At 41.8% G+C, this 24,358-nt stretch overlaps 1 protein-coding gene across 2 annotated transcripts in view; it reads right to left on the bottom strand.

Moving 5' to 3' along the window:
- Positions 1-24,358, bottom strand: part of SHISAL1 (shisa like 1) — a 366,253-nt gene that overhangs the window by 264,390 nt on the left and 77,505 nt on the right. The window contains exon 4 of one of the 2 annotated variants that reach the window (XM_045013359.1): positions 23,598-23,730. The gene's annotated coding sequence lies outside the window, so the exon portion shown is untranslated. Of the gene's footprint in view, positions 1-23,597; positions 23,906-24,358 lie in introns of those variants that run through there. The other variant, XM_045013367.1, reaches the window with a different exon arrangement.

Consider the following 24,358-nt stretch of genomic DNA (forward strand, 5'->3'; position numbering starts at 1 on the left):
GCTGTAAAGCAAGTGCAGCTTGCCCCTCAAGAATCTGCAGCCCGCTTGTATCATCTCTTTGGATATGAATAGTAGATTATCACCCTATTTACTATATTAAGTTTAGTTTGCGTTTTTTTGTTTATTTGCTAGATAATCTGCTTTGATCTGTTCGCTATCACTAATAATCACAAAATCTATCTTCTGTAGTTAATAAACTTGTTTTTGCTTTATCTAAACCAGTGTGTGGGAATCATAACTTGGGGCAAAAGACTGTTGCATGCTCCTCTCCACATTGAGGAAGGGGGCTAATTTTATGAGCTTATGCCGTACAGTTCCCAAGTCGTCATATTAGAGATAACTGGAAAGCAGACATTTCTCAGGATAGTTTCCCCTCTATTTTACATCTAATTATTCCCCCAGCTATCTCTACTCTATGCCTATTTATTTTGGGTTTATACTCCAGAGGGGGTGCATGCCTGAGGAGCTGGGAGCAGCTTCCCAGGCAGGGACTGGTCAGAGAGCCTGCTTGTAACTTCAGCTAGGTGTGTATGCAGGCTGGAAGGCTTTGCAGCTAGTCACAGCAGTACAGTGTTAGAGGGAGCCCAGGCTGGTGGGTCAGGGGGCTCAATGGTACCAGGTGGTGCCTGTCACACTGTGCTTAGCCACAGCACGAGTACAACACAGGCTGTGGCTATGAAGAGGGCTTCAGCTTCCAGTGGTGTCAAACACACACGTACTAAACTGACATTTAACAAAATATCCAATCTTTCCTTTATGAGCTATACCTGTAGACCATCCTAAATCCAGAGTGTGCTAAAAAGACTTAATAAATGCATAACTAAGGCTCTGATCCAGCAAAGCACTACAGCAAGTGCTTAACTTTAAGCACAAAAGTAATCCTACTGAAGTCAAATGTGCAGGATTGGGGCGTAGGCAGGCTTTCAATGATAGCAAGTAAGACAAGAGGCAGCATGGTATTTAGAATTATCTGACAAATGAAGGCTGCACATTGCATAGCCAGGTGTATTTCACATTGTTAAGACTTTGTTTCAAGGGCTCATGGGCTTCTTGCTAAAGTTACAATGGTAGCAGCATCTAATATTATAGCTGATACATTCAGTATCTTTAGGGCAATTATAAATGAATACCAAATACATGGATAATGGCAGAATCTGAAAATGTCACCATAGTATTAACTCACTTACCTATGTAAATTATATTTCCAATTTTAAAATACTACCCTTTAGATTTATGTTTCATTACAACGGCAAAACCCTTACTGCAGTAATTGCTAGAGACAATTCAAGACACTCCATAAAGTCTTAGGAAGGTACAGCTACGTCAAGTAGATACAGTGCAGTTAATGGAAATAAATAAAAATGTCGTCAGTCCTCACACCAGATAGACCTCAAAGTGCTTGACTGTGAGGCCTATCTCCATGCCTGAGCATTATGACTAGTCTCCATATTAGAGAACTGGAAAGCAGACATTTCTCAGGATAGTGTCCCCCTATTTTACATCTAATTATTCCCCCAGCTAGCTCTACTCTATGCCTATTTATTTTATTTTTTAAGCTAAAACATCCAATAACCACCACAAGGGAGTCTTACCCAATACACATGACAAAAATCATGTACCTAATAAAGCTATAACAATGCCGGGTGCAGAGCTTAGTATTGTAAATAAATTACCCCATCTAGATACACCAAGGGAAAGTTACTCCCATCCCATGGTTTGGAGAGGGAAAAATGCCTATTAAAGCTCAATATTACATTCTGTACGTTTTTGGTAGTAAAACATGGACCTGACCTATCATGCTAGGTAACAGAGCCCATCAGCTAGCGGGTTCCCATGGAACTGAAACTTTGTGTCATGGTCCCACTCCCATAATCTGGGTCAGAGCTCTAAAGCAGTGTTTCCCAAACTTGAGACGCCGCTTGTGTAGGGAAAGCCCCTGGTTGGCCAGGGCAGTTTGTTTATGTGCCGCATCCACAGGTTTGGCCAACTGCGGCTCCCACTGGCCGCAGTTCACTGCTCCAGGCCAATGGGAGCTGCTGGAAGCAGTGGCCAGTACATCCCTCAGCCCGTGCTGCTTCCAGCAGCTCCCATTGGCCTGGAGCAGTGAACCGCGGCCAGTGGGAGCCGCAGTTGGCCGAACCTGTGGACACGGCATGTAAACAAACCGCTCTGGCCCACCAGGGGCTTTCCCTACACAAGCGGTGTCCCAAGTTTGGGAAACACTGCTCTAAAGGCAATATGCACTTGTCACCTGACAAGGGCCAATATTTGTTACTGTTACAGATACAACCCCGAACACCAGGCAGAAGACAAAGTGGAAAGAAGAGGCATTTCCTTACTGGCTGACAGGGCTGGCCTTCCCTTTCTGACATTTCCAGAGGAAGTGATGGCAAACCACTCCCAAGAACTGGCAAGGTCATTACCTACTGGACACAGAAGAGAGCCAGGGAGACAGCAATTTGCATTTGCTTTTGCACATAGACCATCTGGACTAAAGAACGTGCTTTAATTGTTTTTCTTAATTGCTTTAGTAAATTATATACAGAGGGGGGGAAGTACTGGATTGGCAGACATGGAAACTGAAGCCTTTGCAAGAGGAAGGATGATCCTGTAGTTAAAGCACTGAATTGTGACTCTGAAATTCTGGGTTGAAATCAATAGAGCTGAATCTGATTCAATATCCTGCTCTGCCACAGATGCCCTGTGTGATCATGGGCAAGTCACAATCTTTCCATGCCTCTGCTCCCCATCCGTACTTCCTTTCTCCCGCCACTTGTCTATCTTGCCAATATAGATTGTAAGCTTTTGGGGGCAGGGAAAGCACCTAGCACAAACAGAGCTCACAAATAATGCTGGTTGAGGCAGCTAGGCACTACCCCAATAGAACTATAATAGGGGGCAAGTTAGTCCCTCATTTCCATATCCAGTTGCGTTCCTTATAGTCTCAGCAAGGCAGACAAGTGACAATTGTATTGCCCATTTAGATATGACTATATGCCTACAGTCCAAGAACGTATACGTACAAAGCAGAATGCACCTCATCTTTACTTACAAGAGTCTTATACATTCTGTATATTGAACTTTCTAATGTAGCCTTTTAGCATAATGATAGTTCATATATTAAATTCACAAACAAAATAGCTTATGTAGGAGTTGGAAGAATCCACTTGCACTTCAAGGAGTCCCTTGCCAGCAATCAACAGAAGGTTCAGTAGGGGGGAGGGAACATTCAGCATTCGCATTACAAGAACAGAAATAATCCTGGATTCCCAAAATGCTTTAATAAAATGATCTCCTCTTTCACAGGGAAACGTGGATCAAAATTAATCCTCTTGCTTTTAAAAAAAATATCCCTTTTAAAGATTAGGTAAAGAATCCTTTTAGACAGTAATTAATATTTGGAAATGTTCATGTATCACAGGATAAGCAAGCTCCAGAGCATTAGAGAATTGTGGCTTTTTTCAGTCCAACAAAATCAGACCTTTCCTATTAGAATAGCCATGTTAATCTATAGTTCAGAATTTAATTTTGCCCTTTGCAAAAAGCAGTCCATTAAAAAAGCTGCAAAAGCTTAAACCATAGCAGAGCACTGAGTTTTAAGTGAGAGTTTTTGAGATAAGTATTTCCTCTTTGTTTTTTGCACATTAATGGAGACTAGGAAGTTATGTTTCTGCTCAATACAATAAACATAACCCTTTGGAGACTATGGATGTAGAGCTGTCTGGCTCAACATTCATTTCCTGGAAGGGTAGAATATACAGTAGTAGTGTTTCAAGAGGTAAGGCTCTTCAGCAATTAATTTATGATAAATAGATCTGCCTTCTTCTGTAAACCCTAACATTTCAGCAACCAAGAACTACATGTAGGAGTTATTGCTTCTTTCACAGGCTGCTGATTTCTCAGTTCCCAAACTGTAATTCTGGTGGCTTTCCAAAAAGTGCTTCCTGGTAACAAATTAGCTGTAGTGACTTAAATAAATACACGTAGTGTTATCACTATGTTTAGTTTAATTTTTTTTTATTATGGTAAAAGAACAAGGGCAAAGACAGTTGCTGTTTTTCAGAGACACATTATCCTGTGGGAAAAGGCAGATGGTTTCCTGAGAGAACAATCCAGATTCATTATTGAACTGGTTTAAAAAATAATAATTAAAAAATCTAGGTGTCTTGATTTAACACTAGGACCTTTCAGACATGTTTCTAAAACATATGAGAGTATATTAAAATATACAACAATTTGAGTTCTATTTAGTTTTAATGTGGATCTCAAAATTCTGTCAATAGGATTTCCTCTGGCATTCAACATTAACTAGATCACATTTTAAAGTGCTATTAACACATTGAAAGGCAAAATGGGTAGCCCACTGCTTAAAGGTGAGGCATGTCTATGTCTTTAAAACAAAATGAATTCCCTTCCAAAGTGATATTTCATTGTACAGATGCGGTAAAAGTAGTATAAATAACATTACCTGTTAGCAAGTCAGTTGTCACCATAGATGGAGCTGAAGAGAAATAACAATGGATTTCAAAGTGACAGCCTATTGATCAACTTAATCCATGCTCTATGTACATTCAGATCAGCTGCAGCTCTGAATGAGGGAGAGAATCTCTTCACTTGAGAGCAGATTCCCCTGGATGCCAATTTTGTAACACATTCCAAATGAATTAAAGAGGGCTATTCCCCCCTCCCCCCCCCCAACAGTAAAAGATGAAATGTTATCTAAAGCCACCTGCCCCAATTCAAAGCAGTTTGGGTGTTAAAAACAATGCAGGTTTAATTGACGATACCCAGCACTTTGTAATCTGCCATCAGAGTATCAGATCACAGCTTTTTCTAACCCGGAGCTCCCTGACTGTTTCTCTTCTTGGGTTGCCTGGAAAGGTTTATATTTAGCACATGACCCTTTACAACACAGGAATTATAGGAGAGATTGCTGAAGATTTTAACATTCAGAATTTCAGCCTATCCTTTTTCTTCACACATCTCTGAGCCCAGTTGTGAATTCTTTCTAGTGATATTTGGGGGAGAGGGTATAAGCATGGGGAGTTTCATGCTCCTTTTGCTTTTCTCACTTTCTGTCTCTTATGAGAAGGGCGGGTAGAAATACCAATTTTACAACAGCAGAATGGGTGGAAAAGGCAATTATACCCACGAAACATAGAATGCAGAGTGATGTCTCTTCAGGTGCATACAATCTGTAGTTCATTTCACAGCTATTGGAGGATTCTATACTACATGCAATTTTACAAGCCAGTGTTGATGGCAACAGAGTTTCTTGTTTTCTCTTTAATTAGGACATGGGTCAAAGCTCACTGGTTCAGGAACATTTTTATGATTTCTCCAACTGGGAATTCAGAAAATAGAAGAGTTTTCTCTGAGATCTGCAAATAAGTCAAGTGAGCATTTGAGGCATAAACTCTAAACATGCTTAATGAAAGGCTTGATATGCTGAACACTCACATTTAAGATACATAGCACACTTCAAAGAAATATGGGATGGGATTGTCTGTATTTAAAAAACCCACAAACCCCCCAGTGGTTGGTCTGGATTCATACATGCTGATACACACAAGATGTGGGGCCAGATACCCAATTCTCCTCCCACTTTGGGAGTTACTCGATTTAAGAAAATAAGTGTCATTAATCATGAACTAAGTACTGCTATGGAAAGATTTCTGATAGTAGACCACTCTTTGACATAACACATAAAGGCTTAATAAGACCAAATGGCAGGAAGCTGAAGCTAGACAAATTCAGACTAGAAATATGAAGGATTTTTTTTTTATATAAAGTGCAGTGAGTAAAATTAACCATCAGAACAACTTTACTTGAAGCCCTGGTGGATTCACCATCAATTTGAAGTCTTTAAATCAGCACTGAATGTCTTTCTAAAATATATGCTACATCTCAAGTAGAAGTTTTGGACTAGATTCGGGAATTAATGACAGTCATTCTACGATCTGTGTTATGTAGCTGGTCAGATGTCCATAAAGGCCTCTTCTGGCCTTATTTAAAGAGAAAGTGTTACACCTTTAAAGCCAAGATCAGTGAGGGGTGAATCACCAGCCAGAGCTGTTGTGCAGTAGGAAGAAGAGGAATACTCCATTCTTTGAGGCATGCAGGGCTTCTACCACCAGCCTCCCTCAGAGGTGCTGCCAGAGGAAGGCAGTTTTAATGAGATCCACAGGAACCTTGCTGGCAGCTGCGGCGGTAGGGTGTTTCCCTACTCAATAGTTCCTCTTTGTAGCTGCCGTTGACAGCAACCTTCAGGCCACTGGATGGAGGGCTGGTTGCTGCCACTTATCCTCTGTGTGTAACTATAACCACAGAGATTCTGTGCCAGAGTAGACCTTGGATCAATCTTGGGCTATAATTAAATCAATCATTTTCATCCCTTTTTACCTTTAGGGCCCTTGCTACCATGGACCGCATTGCCCATGCTCCTGCTCAAACAATGCCTATAAAAAAAACTTTCCCTTCCGTAAAACAGCTCTTACTCATTGTCGGAGCAGTCTGGTTTTTGAATGGGAGACTTGGGAGATTGTGTATTTCCTTCCCATTTAGAGGCAATACAACAGCTTGCCTCAATACCGCTCCCCCGTCGACTCCGCTTCTGCCTCTCACCGTGGAGGAGTTCTGGAGTCGACGGCAGAGCGATCCCTGATAGATTGATCACTTCCTGCCGATCTGGCTCGTAGCGTAGGCATACCCTTAGGCCTGGTCTACACTGGGGGAGGGGGGGGTCGACCTAAGGTACGCAACTTCAGCTACGAGAATAGCGTAGCTAAAGTCAACATATCTTAGTTCAACTTACCTCATGTCCTCATGGCATGGAGTCGATTGCCACGGCTCCCCCCGTCAACTTTGCTTCTGCCTCTCGCTGAGCTGGAGTTCAGCAGTCGATGGGAGAGCGATCAGGGATCCATTTTTTGCATCTACACTACACGCGATAAATCGATCCCTGATAGATAGCTGGCTACCCGCTGATCCGGCAGGTAGTGTAGATGTACCCCTGGATGTATGAATGCGGAACAATTTTCCAATCAGGTTTCCAACCCTGAAGTTGTTCAATACTTAGCGGAAAAATTAAATCCAGCAACAACATTTGCCTCCATTCCTGCTCATGCCATTCCTCTGTCTGCTTACTCTGTTCCTCCAGTTCTGCCCTCTGCTCTTCTCTCCCCACAACTCCATAGCCAGGGAATGCCTGCTCAGACTCTCACTCTATCCATTCTGCTTTCATATGCAGCATGCAACACCATGTAGAAACTTTGTTCCCTCTCTTTTCAAGCCACCAAACCACTTTCTCAGTGACTTCAAATACTGCCTTAAAATCTGCTTGCTATTCCAAGCCTAAATGAATACATTAAGCCTTTTTGTGATACTGTATATATTAAGGATGCTACAGTTGGGCTGCTGGTGTGTGTGGGAAGTATTTCTGAATCTGTCTGCTGCTAAGTAAGGTAGCAAGCAGGCTCTGAAACACAAATCTTAATGGAGGGCCCATATCAAATGAACACACCCATGTCGTTCAAACAAAACCCATCCAGGCTGAAAAATGGAGGTTATCAAGACAGCCTCAATGCTGGTAATCACTGAAATTGGTGAGACATCTCACTTATAGCAACAGCACAGAATCTGTCGCTTTTTTTGTCCCTACACTGTTAGAGATGTTAAAGACCCAGATTGTGGGTGGTGGTGGAGCTAATAAAAACTAGAGAATGTACAGTGGGTGGTACTGCAGATACCTGTCTAATTCCAGCCCAAACAGTCTGCCACTCATTTATGGGATAGGTTAGCATGCTGATTAGTGACTGAAGCTGAAAGGGAGGAAAGGAAGAGTAGCTGCTCTGGGTTAAACCACTAAACTATTTATGTCAGAAGGCAAATTCTTAGTGCCAGTAGACAATCAGCTCTTTCCTGAGAGAGAATGGAGCAGGTGTATATCAAATTACATAGGTACATTAAAATCTAGTGACTGACACTCTGCTTGCCACCCAGTGTTTATAATGATATCTCCATCACCACCATACTCTTCTCTTCCTCCATATGATGTTAGTAGTTTTTGTTTGTATTTATTTAAAATATCAAGGGCCTGATTCACCACTGTGTTACTCAAGTTTCTTTTAGTAGATGTAACTATTAGTTTCAATAAAATTAAAAGGGGATAACACTGGGGTAATGCAGTAGTGAATCTGATCCTTAAGGGTGGGTACAGAACATCGATCCAATACAGGGAGATATATAAAGGGCCTTTGTAATCTGCCTATAAGATATAAGATTGTAGTTATATGTAACAATAGTGGGGGGGGTCTTTGTCTCCAGGTTTATCAGCCTGCCACTACTTGCAGCGAAGAGCCATAGAGACTAATGCTTTTTGTGTTAAAGGTCCTGGATTCAGACCCCTCCATTGGCCCAAACAGAACAAGTTATACTTGTCACAATGCTCACATTGGCTGGTCAATTTATTACCTGAAGAAAAGGGGTGACATATTTAAAAATCTCTCTCACTGTGTTTATATCACATGCAGATGCAAGTCACTGGAAAGATGTTCTTCCAAAGAGACTGGTGGATCACATCACATAGAACTCCGACACGTACATCTCCCTAATTTAATTAGCAAACCATTTTCACAAAATCATAGAATATCAGGGTGGGAAGGGACCTCAGGAGGTCATCTAGTCCAACATCCTGCTCAAAGACGGACCAATTCCCAACTAAATCATCCCAGCCAGGGCTTTGTCTAGCCTGACCTTAAAAACCTCTAAGGAAGGACATTCCACCACCTCTCTAGGTAACCCATTCCAGTGCTTCACCACCCTCCTAGTGAAAAAGTTTTCCCTAATATCCAACCTAAACCTCCCCCCACTGCAACTTGAGACCATTACTCCTTGTTCTGTCATCTGCTACCACTGAGAACAGTCTAGATCCATCCTCTTTGGAACCCCCTTTCAGGTAGCTGAAAGCAACTATCAAATCCCCCCTCATTCTTCTCTTCTGCAGACTAAACAATCCCAGTTCCCTCAGCCTCTCCTCATAAGTCATGTGCTCCAGCCCCCTAATCATTTTTGTTGCCCTCTGCTGGACTCTTTCCAATTTTTCCCACATCTTTCTTGTAGTGTGGGGCCCAAAACTGGACACAGTTCTCCAGATCAGGCCTCACCAATGTCAAATAGAGGGTAATGATCACGTCCCTTGATCTGCTGGCAATGCCCCTACTTATACAGCCCAAAATGCCGTTAGTCTTCTTGGCAACAAGGGCACACTGTTGACTCATATCCAGCTTCTCGTCCACTGTAACCCCTATTTCCTTTTCTGCAGAACTGCTGCCTAGCCACTCGGTCCCTAGTCTGTAACAGTGCATAGGATTCTTCCGTCCTAAGTGCAGGACTCTGCACTTGTCCTTGTTGAACCTCATCATGTTTCTTTTGGCCCAATCCTCTAATTTGTCTAGGTCCCTCTGTATCCTATCCCTATCCTCCAGTGTATCTACCACTCCTCCCAGTTTAGTGTCATCTGCCAACTTGCTGAGAGTGCAGTCCACGCCATCCTCCAGATCATTAATTAAGATATTGAACAAAACCGGCCCCAGGACTGACCCTTGGGGCACTCCACTTGATACTGGCTGCCAACTAGACATGGAGCCGTTGATCACTACCCATTGACCCCGACAATCTAGCCAGCTTTCTATCCACCTTATAGTCCATTCATACAGCCCATATGTCTTTAACTTGCTGGCAAGAATACTGTGGGAGACCATATAAAAAGCTTTGCTAAAGTCAAGGAATAATATATCCACTACTTTCCCCTCATCCACAGACCCAATTATCTCCTCATAGAAGGAAATTAGGTTAGTCAGGCATGACTTCCCCTTGGTGAATCCATGCTGACTGTTTCTGATCACTTTCCTCTCCTTTAAGTGCTTCAGAATTGATTCCTTGAGGACCTGCTCCATGATTTTTCCAGGGACTGAGGTGAGGCTGACTGGCTTATTGTTCCCCAGATCCTCCTCCTTCCCTTTTTTAAAGATGGGAACTACATTAGCCTTTTTCCAGTCATCCGGGACCTCCCGCGATCGCCATGAGTTTTCAAAGATAATGGCCAATGGCTCTGCAATCACATCCGCCAACCCTTGGATGCAGCCCATCCAGCCCCATGGACTTGTGCTTTTCCAGTTTTTCTAAATAGTCCTGAACCACTTCTTTCTTCACAGAGGGCTGGTCACCTCCTCCCCATACCGTGCTGCCCAGTGCAGCAGTCTGGGAGCTGACCTTGTTTGTGAAGACAGAGGCAAAAAAAATCATTGAGTACATTAGCTTTTTCCACATCCTCTGTCACTAGATTGCCTCCCTCATTCAGTAAGGGGCCCACACTTTCCTTGACTTTCTTCTTGTTGCTAACATGCCTGAAGAAACCCTTCTTGTTACTCTTAACATCTCTTGCTAGCTGCAACTCCAAGTGTGATTTGGCCTTCCTGATTTCGCTCCTTCATGCCTGAGCAATATTTTGTATACTCCTCCCTGGTCATTTGTCCAATCTTCCACTTCTTGTAAGCTTCTTTTTTGTGTTTAAGATCGGCAAGGATTTCACTGTTAAGCCAAGCTGGTCTCCAGCCATATTTACTATTTTTCTAAACATCGGGATTTTTTTTTCCTGCAAATTTTAATTTTCCCCTTTTAGTTTCAGTAGGTTCTCTCCTTTACCCTTTGGGAAGAACACTCAAATCTGATAAGTTAATACTCATGGCTCACCTTTGCCATGAAGCCTACAAATTGCTGCCAGTGACCACGGCTAGATAGGTGGCAAACTGACTGTCTCTTGTCCTTTCTTCCTTTTCCAAAATCCACTACTTCTGCCATAACTCCTCACCCTACTGCTACCCTCTCTACAATTAAAAAGCACCAGCAAAACAACTATCAAAATTGTGTCAATCATGACCATGTTCATGTATATTAATGCTCTATTCTCCTCCCCGTTTCGGACTTTAAACTTTCCAATGGAGGGATTGCTTCTCCATCTGATTTGGGGAGTGCCCAGTATAATGGTGGCTGATTAGAGCCTTTTGATAACAAGTCACTGGGACAACTTACTAGAGAATGTAGTAAATTTTCCATCACCTGGAATCTTTACATTGACACTGGATGTCTTTCTAAAAGATATTCTGTAGTTCAGCCATAAGTTCTTGATCTTGATGGCTTGATTAATGAATTAACAGGTCAAATTATATGGCTTGTGTTACACAGGAGGTCAGATTAGATTTCTGGTTTTAAAAAAAAACAAGCAATGGATCTGTTTACATTGACTACAACTTACTCCAACCGAGTTTTTTTTCTTTTTTCCCCCATACAGCAAACATGGCTTGCACCTGAAGTGCAAGCTAGGCCAACTTCCTAGATGTATTGTGCATTTCAGTCTCTGCCTATCCATAACAGAAGCCTACATTGTTTTTCCTGGCTTGTTTTTTTAAAAACACTGCTCCATGTCTTGGCCCATACCCAGAAAAGGAAGCAAGAGTCTAAGGAGGCAGTTTGATTATGCTGGGTTGCATTAGATGGATGATTGTAAAAGATGGATCTGTCCTATTAAAGAAAGGGAAGACTCATGCTGACTAATGTGCTGTCAAGTGCAACCTGTCATCTTCCAACTAAAAAGGAATTATTCCTAGTTATTACTGAAGAAAGAATATCAACTATCTTTCTGCAAAAAAATTTAACCTCCAATGCAGCAATTTATTACAAAGGGATGTTTACAGCTTGATTAGATACTGTCTCTGTGGGTTCCCAATGAACATTATATGCTAGAGTAATTCTTTTTCTCAGAGGTCAGAGAGAGTTCAGTTTTATGACAGGTGGGTGGGAAGGAGTCTCACTTTTTATGGATGGCATGAGCAGCTGAACATTATATATTGTCCTTTTTAAAGAAAAGGTCTTGGAAGTAGTTTCAGAGAAAAATGGATTTACAGCTTTTCCATAGTCATTACTCCTGACAGTAGATCCTGCAGGCTCTGTTCAAACTGGAAAGTAGCTGTGTGCTATTCATTTTCAACACAGGAGTGAAACAAAAGCACCTACCTCAGGATTTCCCCTCAATTTATCTTTCATGTTTTGTTTCTAAGGATGCATGCACCAGATCAGAAAGTATTTCCATTTCTAGACACCCCAAATTTCAGACCCACTATTCAAACCCTTTATGATGGTTCTCAAATATTTAGATAAGATATTACCCCTTCTTCCAATTTCCTCTCTCTAAATTATTAAAGCATTGACCCATATTTATTCCTGAGATTTTGCACATCATTGTGTGTCAGCCAGGAGTAATGCATGGACATTGTTTCCAGTGAAAATTATACAACTGGAAGTGACAAACCACACTCCCCTGGTGAGAATATACATTTAGTGCTGAAGATAATATGGCAATCTGCTATTATTAAATGTTACATCAAATATCTGAATTCTTAAAGGTCTGTTCTCCTGACATTCGAAGAATGGTTTTATGATTAAGGCACTGGGTTGGATCTCAGGAATTCTGGGTTCATTTTCTAGATCATTTACTGACTTCCTGTGACCCCTTCTGGAAGGCATTTCATTTTTCTGTGTCCCAGTTTCCCTTCCATAAAAAAAGGGATTCCATCCCCTTTCTCCACAGGGATATTATCTGCTCTGTCCTATCAGTCTTGACTATTTGAAGTATGAGCTTTTCAGAGCAGGGATGTCTCTTACTATCTGTTTATATGGTGTCTGACACAAGGGGGCCTCTAATTTCAGTTGGGAGTCTACTGGAGATACTAGAAGAGGAATAATTAACAACATGACCAGTGGGAGTCTAGACCTTTGTGGTCCAAATCCAGACCTAGTGTAAGGAGGTGCAACGCCACCAATGTTAATGGAGTTTCTCCCATTTACTCCAGGCCTGAATTTGGCTCTGTGTTGAACAAAAAGGCAGAAGGGTTTCCACCTGGTCAAAGAATAGGGTATTTCCTCTGCAGTGGTGGTAGATTGAGTGTAAATTCACAGGAAATATGAATTTTTAAATGCAGTTCATTCCGAGCAGCCTCCTCTGAGCACATAAAGGAAACTTACAAATGTGAAAATTGCCTCGATGGCATATACGACTGAGATGCTTTCTTTAGTAGAACTATAAGACAAAATACCTCCTTCTCTGAAAATAGAAACAATATGCCTTTCTTCCAAGAATAGTTTTCTGTCAATGGAGTATTATCTGTTTTAATATGTTATTCCTATATATTTAATCACTTACATTTCAAAGAACTCTGTAAATCAGGAGCTGACTAGGTTAACGTAACCTAGAGCAGGATCAATGTACTCAAAGAAACCTTTAGCCAGACAGCTTTTGTCCAGCCTCTATGAAACCCAGGCTCAGTTGGTCTTGCTATTTGAGCAAATAATTGGACGGTTTACAGGTTTAGCACATGATATTAATCCCACAACTAATTACAATCAACACCCCACATGTAGTAGCGTACAGAGTTGCAGGATGATAGCATTGCAGCTTTGCGTGCTATAGGGTAAGTCCTCCAGGAAATGTAGAGATGCCACACTTCCTCTAGTTTTTGGTTTTCTGAGACAGACTGGGGGCAGAAGCCAGCATTGCCAATCTCATTGATTTTTCACCAATTGGGCTAGTGTTGAAAGGCCTCAATGACCAAAAATAAATAAATAAATAAAAAATCTTGAATTGGTGACAGATGACTTCTGGGGCTACAAAAAGTATCTTGTGGTGAAATTTTCACAATTCAGATTGTCCCTTTCTCTTTGCTGCCATCTGGTGCCCTCTTGAATGAGCTGCCACCAAGGCACATGCTCAGATGGACCAAATCCACTTCTCCCAGTTAGCAGAAGCCATGCAGCATTGGTAACAGAGCCCCACTGGTTGTGGTAAAGCATGGCTTCCTATTGGCCACAGGACATATCCAATTGGGTAGGGAGGCAGCCAATGGGAAGGCGGGGGAGAGTATAAACTATGTGTGAGTGAGCAGCAGCAGCTGCCAGTGCATCGTCTTTGTAGAGTGCACAGACGCAGCAACTCCTAGTGCCTGTTGTAGCCAGTCGGCACCTTTTCTACCCTCTCCACAGAACTATTGACAATGCCCTGTGACCTCCCTGTGCCTGGCTGATGGCATCTTGGACCCCTGGCTGCCCCATGAGGGGATGGCAGCAGCCAACTTTGGCAAGATCCAGAGAGACATCTTTGTGGAGAGTAAGCAGAGTGATGGTGAGAAGTTGAGCAGCAGCAGCCCCTGGCTTCAACTCCTTCTCTGTGATATTAGGGACTGCACATGGGGCCTGGGACCCAGATGTTTCCACAGTGTTGCCTCTGTGACTACTTTTGCACTACTTTTCACATGCCGTGATGAAAACTCAAGTTTTGAGGTTGGCAAAATTGGCAGAAACAAAGCAGCCTAGGACAGAGTAGTCTTAAGCTGAAGCTACACAGGATAATGGGGAGCTTGTTACCGGATTTCTATACGTAGTGCCTGGTCATAATAAAGGGTTTATTTTGACACTACTCTGCTGGTCGCCTTTGGTGCTAGCTCTCCCACTCTTCTTCTATCTAAAAGGTATTTCTTAAGACAATTGATATTTAAGCATTCAGCACATGTGGTACAGAGTCCCACTGCCATAGGAAAGTGTTAATTTCACCACTGTCCATGACAGCCAGTCTGCAATGTCACACAATATGGAATTCTGTACTAACACGTAGCATTTCCTGTCCTTTCTTCCACTATTCATTCACTTTTTCCCCAGTTATCTGATGCTTGTCTATACTAGGAGTCGGACCCTGCCTTTCCCAATTTGATGAATACCCAAGGTCATTTTCTTAAAGCAGGTGTGTCCTTTGAACGCTGTCCCACGAGGCCATTGGCTGATCATTTTGTTAAGACTCCTCATGGGATGGAATTGCCAATGCATGGCACTCTCTCCCATTGCTCTGTGCCCCCATGCCTCATACTCTGGCATTAGTTATTTCCATCACTATTTTTCCTCTCTCCCCCTGTCCTTTTCAGTCCATCTAATATTTTTTTTCCATTTATTGGTCTCTTTCTTTTAAGATTATTTCTGGTTCCTTTTGCGCTGGCAGCACCTTGCTGATTGTCCCCGTCCTCCACATCCCCCACTTTACCAAAAGGCCACATGAAGTTCTGAGCGTGTCCATCGCTCACTTTCTTGAATTAGGATGCATGCGCTTTCGCAGCTGAACTGAATGTTGCAGGAATAGGGAGAGAAGCTGCAGCCTTACAGCTATACGTATAACCTGTTCCCATGGCTGGCTGCATTAGAGGCCTCTGTGGAAGCAACAAAGGTGGCTCATGCCTTACTTGCAGCTACAGAAGCACATTTTCAGTGGTAGTAGGGTAGATGCAGCTTTTTTCATCTCCCTCCTCCCAGATGTATGTTCCCAGAATTTAGAAACATTGGATGAAGGAAGATCCACTTAATTGGCTTAATTCGCCTTCTAGTTACACCAGTGTAAATATGGGGCAGCTCCCTTAGCATTGACTAAATCTGGACTAGCTCTTACTAGGATAAATGAGAACAGAATTTGGTCCAAAGAATTTTCCTCTGTTCCTTTCACAGGCCCAAATTTCCAAAGAGGCACACACTAAAGTTTGCTGCACTTCTGTGTGCACCTCATTTCAGCTGTGCAAATCCATCAATATACAAATATAAGAGGGCAAGTTGTGTGTGCCCAATTTTCAGTAACAAATGATATTTATAAAAGGGGACAGAAGCTAATATTTTGCATTCATACAGTGCCTTCTGAGATATGAAAATGCCTTACAAACACTAATGAATTAAGCCTCACCACCCTCTTGTGAGATAAACACGGTAATTATTATTTCCATATCTCTAAGATGGGGATAAAGGAGTCACAGACACATAAGCGACCTGCACAAGGTGATACCGCAAGTTTGTGACAGGCAAGAACAAAACTCCAGGTCTCCCCATTCCCATTCTGTGCCTTAACCACAAAATTATACTCCTTCCCACCTACCACCCTGTTCATATTTTCAGTATAGTTTGGATACATGTTATATAGGGACATTTTTGGTTAATTATCAGACAATCATATCCTTCATATTTTGCTATACTCGACGTACATGCTGAATATCTAACAAGACCTTACTGCTTTAAGGGAAGTGTCAGACACACTATAGTTATCTGGAGAGTACATATTAGCAACTTCTATCACAAAATACAGGCTGTATGGCTAATTTGGATGATATGATGACATTAAGATTCAATGGGAAGGTGACACCAATGACAGCTTAAAATCCAAGAACAGCATTAGTATGGCAGCATTTCCAATTCAAGTGCGTGTCGACAGGTGGCAAACAGGAGAGAGCTCAATACATGTAAGAAAAGAAAAAAAGATTCTAAACATTTTGAAATGTTCCCAGGCTTTTCCTTCAGTTTGACATGTTAGGATTTTATATAATGCTATTGCAACAGGGACACAGCGCATCACTTGACACATTCATTTTTATGACACCATTAAGCGGCAGTACAGCAGCTCATGTTAAAACTCTGTCATACAGAGTTACATAGAATATGATCCTTGGAAAGCAATCATTTTCAATGTAAATCAGATTAGCTGGCAAACATTTAACCCAGAAGGCCATGGAAACATTCACTGTGTATGATTAGAGCAATGCACAATCTAGCAGTGATTTCACAAAGCTTGTTGAATGTCCATTATGTCTGACAGCTGGAGGCCAGACACTAGAAAAAGATAGCCAATTAGAAGCAGGGCCTGCCACCCCACTGCAGACCTCACTTGTATAGTTCCTGCACATTATTAAAGGCAAGACCTGAACTGGGAGCCTGATGGCCTGAAGGCGTCAGCCCTGTCAAGTGTCCCAGAAGGAAGCTACCCGCTAGTCAAGCCAATAGGAGCTGTGCTATGCTTGACTGAGCTAGAAGCTGTTCTTTGCAACAAAGATTGCAGAGCAGTTAAATGAAGTTGAGTGCGTCTTCATTTTAGCTGTAGAGTTCAGTTCCTTCCTGTACTGTAATGCCCATAACACACCCTCTGTGCAGGCTCCTAATTTATGTTCACCAGCCGCCCAATTAACAACCTGTGAAAGCTACATAGCTGCAGTGCCTTTGTTCTTAGGCCACTGCAGTGTATTCATTAACCTTTTATGTTACAATATCTGGAAGTTCCCACTATAGTATACTGTGACAAAGTTCCTCCTCTACCCTGGTGGGTCCTGCGCTTATTTGGCAGATTTGCTCACCTCAGTGATCTTCCCCACAGTCTGGGTCAACTTCTCCTGTGCCTGATCAGGAGTTGGGAGGTTTGGGGGGAACCCGGGCCCACCCTCTACTCCAGGTTCCAGCCCAGGGCCCTGTGGATTGCAGCTATCTATAGTGCCTCCTGTAACAGCTGCATGACAGCTACAACTCCCTGGGCTACTTCCCCAGGGCCTCCTCCAAACACCTTCTTTATTCTCACCACAGGACCTTCCTCCTGGTGTCTGATAACACTTGTGCTCCTTAGTCCTCCAGCAGCACACCCTCTCACTCTCCCCAGCTCCTTGCACCTCTTGCTCCCAGCTCCTCACACACACTTCCTCTCCTCTGGCTCCCCCCATCCCTAACTGGAGTGAGCTCCTTTTTAAATCCAGGTGCCCTGATTAGCCTGTCTTGATTGGCTGCAGGTGTTCTATCAGCCTGTCTGCCTTAATTGGTTCTAGAAGGTTCCTGATCATTCTAGTGCAGCCCCTGCTTTGGTCACTCAGGGAACAGAAAACTACTCATCCGGTGACCAGTATATTTGCCCTTTACCAGACTCTTGTACCCCACTGGTCTGGGTCTGTCACAATACATACCAATATTCTAGCATAAAAATGTTTCCCCATACTATCAGTGTTTTCCTGTTCTCCAAAACAGCCTATTACTCCAACACCATTTCAAGATACTTAAATTGATCCTGGTTTATTTAAAATGTGTGGTGTGCCACAAATACAGATGACCATCCTGAATGCTCAGTGTCAGAGCTATCAACCTGGCAAAGCCTAAATGAGAGACTCTGGCCATTAAAAATGTGTGACAGAGACCCAGGATAAGGGACAATAGTAAAAAAGGAAGCCTACATTTACCTGTGACAAAATTTTCTTATGGTGTTCTAAATTTGACATCACCTATGTTCCAAGGTTCTGCATTTGTGAGGTAAATAATTTGGAAAAACAAAAAACCAACTGCGAAATAATCTGTATGTGAGATAAATGTGGCTCTTGTGATAGGGTACGGTTGTTTGGGGGTTATGGCTGTTGAGAGCCCCCTAATCCTAACAGAGCTTTAAACAACTAATTGCCCCTTACCAACATTAACTACACTTGTCTGGGATTTCTCCAGCTATAATATTTCTATAGCTAAGAACCAATAAAGGTCTAATAACTTGCCTACAGGACTACATGTAACACCGACAGACCCCGGTCGTCGGTGGGCGGGATCAAACTGGGGACTTCTGGAGCTTAGTGCATGAGCCTCTATGGCATGAGCTAAAAGCCAACTGCCTGTTAGCTAAGTCTGAAGAGCAGATTCATTCTTCTCTCTCAGTGCCGTTATGTGGGAGAGAACACCACATCCAGGAGGTGTGTGGGTTACATACACTCTATACTTCTATCCAGTGGGGACCAGTTCTGCTCACAAATATTCTATTTTTCTAAGTTTTAGACAGATACATTTCATTCACAGTTGTGTCCTTGCCTGCGTCATTGCCATGATGGCTGTGGGAACAACTTGCCATATAAAGCAGAACTTTATCAAAGGATTTTGAAAAAGCTGGATTAAGTGTGTTGTGTGCGCTGCTATTGTCAGTTTCATCTGTCAAACAGTCAAGATTAGTTGGGAAGGGATGTTCTTTTTTTTCTAGTCTCTAAGCATCTAGCCAGTACCCTGATTGAAAAATTGGCCAGAAGTTTGGGATGTATTACTTGGATAGAAGGGTTAAGCCAATTTAAAACTACAAAAACAACTACCAATTTCAATAACTGGTAGGGCATTCAGAGCTTATGCCTGGACACTTTTTAGTGTTATAAACTGAAAAGAAACAGTGTGTAATATATTTTTTCTGATCATTTAAACCTCTTAAAAGCACCCCCATGCAAGTTCCTATACAGACAGTGTATACACTCATGTGTGCCCAAGGAAATTTCCAGAAGATCTAGGAGCAGGGCCGGCTCCAGCTTTTTTGCCATCCCAAGCAGCGAAAAAGAAATAAAAATGGAGCTGCCGCTGAATTGCCGCCAAAGACTGAAGCAAAGTGATTGAGTTGCCGAAGAGCCGCTAAAGAGGAAGAGAGGGACTGAGGGACCTGCTGCAGAATTGCCGCCGCAGACCCGGACGTGCCACCCCAATAACGGACGGAGCGCTGCCTCTTTCTATTGGCCGCCCCAGGCACCTGCTTCCTTCGCTGGTGCCTGGAGCCAGCCCTGTCTAGGAGTAGAGATGGTCAATGTTTTCTGAAATTTGATTTTTCAAAGTTTTTTTAAATCAAAATGGCGATTTGACTAAAAATGACACTATCCATTTTTACCATTTTTAAAGCTAGCTGCACCAAGTTAAGAATTATTATTATTATACACAGCACCTAGGACCCCTAGTCATGGACTTCCATTGTGCTAGACACTGGACAAACACAAAATAAAATGACAGTCCCTGCCCCAATGGGCTTACAGTCTAGTTTATCCCTAAATTTTGGCAGAGGGGCAAACTAGCTCAGATAAAAGAAACATCCCTCTCAACCTTCATCTGAAATTTTAACAGACTTTTAAATTGTCCACATCTCCATGTGTAAAAAAAAATCTGCTCACACTTTTGGTTGGGAAACAGATAATTAGAAGTTTATACTTTTTTAAAAGGTGATTCAGGGTGTTGCCTTGTTTGGGTGCCCTATTTTATGCAAGCACTAAGTATTACATTAAAGTATTACATTTGCATTAAGAGTTCAGATTAGCAGCAGATATTTATATTTAAATGTTAAACAGTAGATTTACACAAGCTATTAATGTATACAATTTATTTAGGGCAAAAAATCTGTATAGGAAAATCCAAATTTTAAGCATTTCAAGGCTCCTGGTTATATATTCCAAATTTACATTGACTTTGCAATAAGTCACTTCCTTCAGTCTCTTCTTTTTGCCATTAGGGCGTTAGGGGAATTTCAACTAATTCCTGCTAATGCAAAGTTTGGTGCACGAAGATGAAATATAGAGCACTTTCAGCATGATCACTCATCTGAAATAATGCTCAGTAGAGTCATTTTTTGTTCTATGGAAGATTCTTCTAACTAGGCATTTATTATTGGTATTATGTGTTCCTTTCATTTTTTGTACTTATCTAATCTTTCCTCAAACACATGTAATGATTGTACCTTCATTTTGCTCAGTGACTTTTTCTCCTCTCTGGTTGTACTTTTAATGAGAAAGCTTGTATCTTGTATCAAAAGTACTATTTAAGCTGCAAATTACTTCTTGTCTGACCACTGTCTACTGTAAACAAACATTTCTCCTTACTTTACACTATTGCTTTTTATTGTTATTTGACTGTATTTCATAACCAATAAGATCAATAAAATAAAAATCACAAAACTCCTCTTTTTTGACTATACAAATTAAGCTTGCAAGTTCTTTCCTCATAAGTCATCCTCTAGTTTCTATTATCTGACCTACTTTTTTTCTCTTTAAACCAGTACACATTTTACTCTGGCTTAGCTGAAACAAACATAGGTGGGAAAACACACTGGCTAAGCTTAAGTCCAAATAAGATGCTGACTGGAGGGGTGAAGCAACCAGTGGAAGTAAAGCATATCCACACTTTCCAAAAGAGATCAATGCTTTAGGCTCGGCTTTCCCTCTCACGATCTAGAAGTATATTGATTTTTCCTGACCAACTGTTTGGCACTCCCAGATAATAGCAATGGTTCATGTTACTTGTTTTCATCTGTGGTTAAGATATTGTGCCCTGTCATTGACCTAGCCACATTACTGTAGCTAATGATACTTTTGTCAGCACCAGTTGTGCTAATGCACAGAACTCTTCTTGGGACAACACTTGGAAGTTTCATCTGGGGATTGAGACAAAGCTCACTGAAGTCAATCTGACTTGGTTCAGGCCCTTAGTGCAAAATGAAACAGCCCGCTAGCTTAGAGGAGGTTGGCAGAAACACATTATGATTACACCATCCTTCAATCTGTCTGGTGCTGGTTTCAATTCATAAAGTTCTTGGTGGTTTGGAATTGCACTTCTTTAGACCACCTCTCTCTCTCTCTCTCTCTCATATATATTCAAACATATAGGCACAAATAAAATGCCTAACTAGTAACTAAGGACTGTACATATAGGCACTTTTTCTCACAGTCCTTAGATACACACTAATGACTGGAGGGTGATGTTTTCTGTCAGAGTATGACTGTGTTAGCCTTCAGAGCACAGAGCAAGGCTTATCTTATTGGTAGGTTGACCAGACAGCAAGTGTGAAAAATCAGGACGGGGTGGGGGGGTAATAGGAGCCTATATAAGAAAAAGACCCCAAAATTGAGACTGTCCCTATAAAATCAGGATATCTGGTCACCCTACTTATTGGATAAGGTTTTGGTGAATACAGGCACCGTCATTCTTTCCCTGTGTATTTTTTTTTTAATTTCCTCCTCATCTTTCTGATTTACAAACAGATATATTTTTAATCTGTTATATTCCCAGATGTCTTAGCAGTGGATACACTATAGATCACTGAATAAATCAGTCAAATAAATACACCACACATTTCCCTGTACTGAATTCTCATTATTCTTGCTGACATATACAGCGCCAGGGTCTGTGACTGACTGAAATGTTTGCTGGCTGTCCTGGCTTGAAAGGCTGTGAGCCATTCTGAATAAATAGAGTCCCAAGTTTACTTACTGTTATGAATGAAAACTCTTCCAAGCACGCTGAACTGTTCCACTGGGTTAATTCTCTATACAGCAGGTATGTACATTTTAGAACATCACCAGCTACATTAAAATTAGCCTTGCACTGGGAGAAAGTATGATTTAATTCTCTCTCTTTATCTATTATAAAAAACAAAAGAACTACCCTAAAAATGCCCATGAAGCACTCAAAAGTCAGGAAATGCAAAAGCTGACATCACCCTGGCAACCATCATCACTCTGCAACCTCTCCCCACCATGTCTATGCATTTCAGTACAGTTTTTACTTACAGGATTACAAACTATTTCTCAAATACCACCATACTTTCTTCTCTCCATACAGCTGAGATTGGTAATGTATTGATTACCCTTCCCAATACTGCAGCATGATGACAATGTGAAATACCCCACACAATTAGCAGGCTTTGATCTTGCTGGGAAAGTGTTGTGGTTTCTACTGACTCACTGGGTACATCTACACTGTGATAAAAGACCCCGGCGTAGCTGCAGCTGGCCTGGCTCACCTGACTGGGGCTTGTAGGGCTCGGTATGCAGGGAGCTATAAAATTGAAGTGTAGACTTTGGCCTTGGGCTGTAGCCCAGATTCTGAGACCCCAGGGGTGGGGAAAAGGGTCTAAGAGCCCTGGCTCCATCCCAAGCCCGAATGTCTTAAATGCAATTTTTAGCCCCACAGCCGAGGCTCTGAAACTTCGTGACACAGATTTTTTTTAATCGCAGTGTAGATGATCCCACTGAGGCAAGTGATTTGTTCCTATATTTTCATGGAGACAGGATAAAGCTTCCACTGATAGCGAGGCTGTGTGCAAGGTCTATAAAGAATTGAAATCCATTTTGGGGCCACCATTTTACAATTGGTGCAACAGGCCCAATCTTGGACTGAACATTTTTCATTCAGCAGCCAGGGCCTCATCCTGTGCACACTGAAGTCGATAGCAAAGCTCCAGTTCACTTTGCTGGGGCTTGACCTTGCATCCACAAACATAGGCCTACCTAAGTTGAGCTAAAGAGCCTGTGCTTTTGGTGCTGAATGGTCCTGGTTCTATCCCTGCTCAGGATCTCTTGTTGGGGGTGGGGTGTCACATACATCGATCAAATACAATATTGACCCAGAGGTAATAAATCAAAGAGAACAAAACTTCCAAAAAGAGAAATGCAATTTTACAGAGCTGGGTTATAGAATCATAGACATTATAAATGTAAGTGCTCTACCAAGTTACCTAAATCCATCCTCCTGCTTTGTAATATTGTTCCCTATAGCACATTTTCCAAGCTATTTGTAAATATGACACCTAGCTAATATTCCCATGTGGAAATAGATCCTATGCATCTGTTACTGAATTAGGTATAACATTTTACTATTTCATTAAAGGTTCAGTTGGATCAAATATTTTGACTAATGTTTCATTATTACTGTTTTAAAACCAGACTCGGCCTGTTTACTGCTAGCAGTAATTACAGATGAATCAACATTACTGCCAGTTAATAGACTGATGAGTTGCCTGGAAGTAGGAACCCCATTCTTTCTCCACCTTTAGAACCCTGATAGAAGTTCTCCTTTATTTCTGCTCTCAGAATCTTTTGGGGGGTGGGGTGGATGTGTTCGTAAACATGATGTAGGCTAAGAGAAGTGGAACTTACCTGTCATTCCTTTTCTTTCTCCTTCTAGTTGCTTCAGCATTCTGGCTTTGTGCTCTTGAACTCAGAACAGAGATCAAACATCTTCCCCCTTTTGTTTTCTTTTCCACTTGTACTCTTTAGCATATTAGACAACCTTAGGAAACAATAGAGGCTTCAGGCTGATTAGGAAGTTTTTTCTTTGAGAAAGTCACTCAACATATCCAAGTGAAAAGAGAACATTAAGTTATGTACTTTGACATTTTCTCTCTAAAACCAGAGCTTGTTTGTCTGAGAGAAAAAAGCAGTAACTTCCTTCCTTTCAGAGTAACTCAGAGACTAAATTTACAAAGCAAACAGTCACTTGGTGAGGGCAGAGGTAAATGCAGCTGGCACTAATTGAAAGGTACACAGGTGGATAATCAGGAAGCTGAAGCTACAAGATTCATTTGTCTAACACTGTCTGGAGACAGGATAGGAAGGGCTCTGGCACAGCATCTGTGATAGAAATAGTTATTTGAAGGACAAGGACTAAAGCCTACTTTGGAGACCAAAGTTCTTAATACCTTTCAGCAAGCTCACCAGAGTAATTGCTAGCTGCTTGGTATGGTTACACTTTTTCTTTAGAAGATGGAAGGGAACTATCTGAAGTGAAACTCTAGGTTGGCAGAGTTCCTTTTTTGTTTGTTTGTTGCTTGGGGGAAGGGTTAATTGCTGTCCTGTGGAGTCACTTTGCACAATAACCCTCTAGCATGGTGTAACTAGATAACAAAGGTTATGAAGTC

The sequence above is a fragment of the Mauremys mutica genome, chromosome 1 (genome assembly GCF_020497125.1).
Source record: "Mauremys mutica isolate MM-2020 ecotype Southern chromosome 1, ASM2049712v1, whole genome shotgun sequence".
Classification (NCBI taxonomy): Eukaryota; Metazoa; Chordata; order Testudines; family Geoemydidae; genus Mauremys; species Mauremys mutica.